Source organism: Cebus imitator, unplaced genomic scaffold (assembly GCF_001604975.1).
Source record: "Cebus imitator isolate Cc_AM_T3 unplaced genomic scaffold, Cebus_imitator-1.0 Scaffold1015, whole genome shotgun sequence".
Taxonomy (NCBI): Eukaryota; Metazoa; Chordata; class Mammalia; order Primates; family Cebidae; genus Cebus; species Cebus imitator.
The window spans coordinates 19,689-23,620 of record NW_016108330.1 but is presented as its reverse complement, the minus strand read 5'-3'; the positions used below and the strand labels follow the sequence as shown (position 1 = coordinate 23,620).

General features: G+C 36.2%; 1 protein-coding gene across 2 annotated transcripts in view; it reads right to left on the bottom strand.

Annotated features, from left to right (window-relative positions):
* LOC108298611 (mortality factor 4-like protein 1) overlaps positions 1 to 3,932 on the bottom strand; it is an 18,600-nt gene that overhangs the window by 11,294 nt on the left and 3,374 nt on the right. The window contains exons 2-3 of one of the 2 annotated variants that reach the window (XM_037735851.1): positions 2,436 to 2,549; positions 767 to 853 (exon numbers count right to left, since the gene is read on the bottom strand). The gene's annotated coding sequence lies outside the window, so the exon portion shown is untranslated. The remainder of the gene's footprint in view (positions 1 to 766; positions 854 to 2,435; positions 2,550 to 3,932) is intronic. The other variant, XM_037735850.1, reaches the window with a different exon arrangement.

Below are 3,932 nucleotides of genomic sequence, written 5' to 3'. Positions count from 1 at the left end.
TGAGGTCGGGAATTCAAGACCAGCCTCACCAACATAGTGAAACCCTGTCTTCACTAAAACTACAAAAATTAGCCAAGCATGGTGGCATGCACCTGTAATCCCAGCTACTTTGGACGCTGAGGCAGGAGAATCGCTTGAACCCAGGGGGTGTAAAGCTTTTATGCCACTGCACTCCAGCCTGGGCAACAAGAGCAAAACTGTCTAAATAAATAAATAAATAAATATTTAAAAAGTGACTGTAATAGACTGTTGTCCTGTCATTGAAAATTCCATTTCTGTTTTGGAATTCACTAATCCCATTGTTTTATTTGTTCCCATTTACCACTATCTTTTTAATTTTTGTAAATATACATTTCAACTTTGAAATTACAGTCTTTCAGGGTCCCTTTTCCTGTGCTTTCAAAGATGAAAGACAAAATAGGAAATGCCTAGTTTGCTTTGTTTCCCCATGAAATGTGTCTTACACAGGGCTCCCAAAATAAGAAAGAAGATGTTTATCAATGAATTCATACATATAGCAATTTCCAGTAACATTCTGCTGTTTTCTACCTAGGTCTCAGGATAAGCTTAAGTATGCTACATCCTTTGCCTAGAAATGACTTGTTTGATCACTTGAAGTCAAAGCTGTAACACAGCAGCTGAGAGACACCAGGAATCATTTTATAGGCAGGGTGGCCAGCCAACGTGATCTCCATTGTTAATTCCATGTCCAAAAATTAATCTACAAGCATTTGCCCTTAATACTGAGTTCACAAAACTAACTTACTGATTGGCTTTTTGAAGTTCTCGCTGTTTCTGCAAATTGGTGTCCACATATTTGAGTACTCGGCTCTCCGGAACCCACTCATCCCAACTGAAAAAGAGGAAAGTTAAAATTTCACTCAAAAATACTCTGACTCTGTTCTCCCATTAATTTTCTGAGATCCAAGCAACAAGACTAGATTTCTCTGAAGTAATTTGGTAAACTGGGAATTTTACCAAATTACTCAAAAGTTGAGAATAAATATATTCTCTACTGAAATGAAAATCTAATGGAAGTCTGTTCTGTAAAAAGGAAAACTTTATATTTTCAGAAGCAGCATTCCAAATCTAAGCTGCCAGAATCTGAAAGTAGATTCAAATTATTTTTAGAAATGGCTTAAGAGTATAGAATTTAACGTAAGATTACCTAAGTGATTAGCCTTATCTTAAAGACTTTAACTGCCAAAAATAAAGCACAGGAATCAAAAACACTTTTTTTTGGAGACTAAGTCTCGCTCTGTCTCCCAGGTTGGAGTACAGTGGCTCGATCTCAGCTTACTGCAACCTCCACTTCCGGGGTTCAAGCAATTCTCCTGCCTCAGCCGCCCGAGCAGCTGGGACTACAGGCACATGCCACCTTGCCTGGCTAATTTTTTGTATTTTTAGGAGGGGTGGGGTTTCACCATGTTGGCCAGGCTCACGCCCGTCATCCCAGCACTTCGGGAGGGTGAGGCAGGCAGATCACGAGGTCAGGAGTTTGAGACCAGCCTGACCAACATAGTGAAACCCAGTCGCTACTAAAAACACAAAAAATTAGCCAGGTGTCTGTAGTCCCAGCAGCTCAGGGGTGGGGGGTGGGCCTGAGGCAGGAGAATCACTTGAACCCAGTACACACAGGTTACAGTGAGCTGAGTTTACGCCACTGCACTTCAGCCTGGGCGACAAGAGCAAGACTCCATCTCAAAAATAAAAAAATAATAAAACCAACTGTATAGTTAGCTGTGTATAATGACAAAGTTCCATACAGCTCTCTGGGTTTTCATTTCATCATCTATGAAATGAGGATAACAACAGTGCCTATCTCAAAAAACTGTTGTAAGAATACATGTAAAACACTTGAGAATCCCTGGAACAAAATAACAAACACTAAAGGTATGTCAGAAAACATACAAAGAAGTCTACAGTACTCAAAATACCATCTAGATTGACTTAGCTAAATTTGTAAAGTATTACAATGATTTGACACCCATTCTTCACCTTCACCCACTCACAAATGAACACATACTAACCTCTGAGGCACATCAGAAAGCTGGCTTTCTAAATTAGAAGGCAGAACCAACTCTCTTAAAAACATTAAGACATTCTGGTACTTCAAAAAGCTTGTTCAAAACAATTTCTGACTCTGTTTTTCCCTCAAAAAAGCCAACAAAAACAAGGTTATTTCTTAGGGAATGCTAAATTTTTTGAGCAGTAAATCTTTTCTCCTGCTGATGGAGCTCCTTTAGTGACACAATTAGGTGTATTCTCAAGGTAACCAATTTAAAAAGGTAACCAATTTTAAAAAATTGTTTAACACTTTCTTTTGTTTAATAATTTCCCACCTCTGACCTCTTATATAATACAGCCAAAAGGAAAAGAATAAAAAGCAATCTTCAACATGATTTCCTAGAGAAAACTTCAAAACATGCATTTACCTAGAGGTCAGGAGGGGGTGGTGTACTGAGGGAGCTCCTTCAGGAACAGGAAAAAGGGCTACAATATCCTCATGTGTCTTCAAAGATTTTTCAGAGCGCCTGGGCCTCACAGCACTTCTGATACAGACAGCATAGTACAAAGTAATCTCAGTAACCAGGTGCAGAATTTAGCTTCAGCTTTAGTAAGATTCATTTACAAATGGTCTATTTGTCTGTGTCAACAAATTCCAATGAGGTTTGAAAAGTCAGAAATCTCAACCCTCTATTATGTTTTTGAAAAAAGATTAACTGAAGTTTAAGGAAATTCCAATTTGGGGACTAAGGTTTTGTTGAATTTTACCAAGTATCCCACACAAACCATTTTCAAAATGAGAAAGTTATCTTTGAGATATTTATGTATAATTATATCTATTCCAATTCTAAAAAGGGAGTTAGCCAATTTTTAATTACCACAAGGTTCCATTTCAGAACCTTACAAACCCCTTCCCCACTGATATATAAAATGTATTTTAAAAAAGCACCTTGCTCTAAACACCAAGTTACAGCTAGAGTTTCCTTTATATGTAAAGAGCTGAAAATCCTTGCTGAACCAAAGAAAAATGAAGTGGACAACATCTTTTGCTCTAAGGAACATCACATCACTACTAGGGTAATAACTGAAGACCAAACATTCAGAAATTTTTATATTTAAGTCAAGCATAAGAGAATTTCAGAATTTTCTAAAGGTCATTTTTGAGTGCAATTCCCAAATTTACAATGATCCATGGTAATAACTGAAGGCCAAACACTCAAAAAATTTTATATACAGGTCAAGCATAAAATAATTTCCTCATTTTCTAAAGGTAACATGACTAATTCCCAGAGTCACAATGATCCATGGGCAGTATTTACATAGACTAAATACACAACACACTTATTAGGTATGTGAATAACTCCTCCCCCTTTAAAGGCTTCTTTAAAGACTTTCTAGAGCTAAAATTCTTTCAGTATTACAAAGATCTACATACCAAGTGAACCAAAGACATTTCTGATATATTAATATTCCTCAATACATCTACGAAGATAGTAACAAATCTGCAATATTTGGTGCCATTTTAAAATTTTCCCAATCAGTAATATGTGTCAAATTATGAGAACAAAAAATCTACACAAACCTATCATTTCTTTGAGTTACTGGACTACAATACACCAAAGAGAAATGTCCATTACTTTTCGAAGCAATAAAAACAGAAAATACAAGCACTTGATATTTTCACAATTTGTGACAATCTACAAATGCCACTTAAAGTTCAGTCTTTGCACTGCACTTATCTATGTGTGCAATTTTATACAGGGTATCTATTACACGTGGAAAAAGAACTAAGCAAAAAAGCTGTATTCACAAAGTGAAATTCTAAAACAATTTTCTAAGGTTTTCAAAAATATCTTCTTTCTTCTATTTCCTTTTCATAGTTTCCTTTAATGTGTTCAATCACTTTTTTTTTTTTTTTTTTTTTT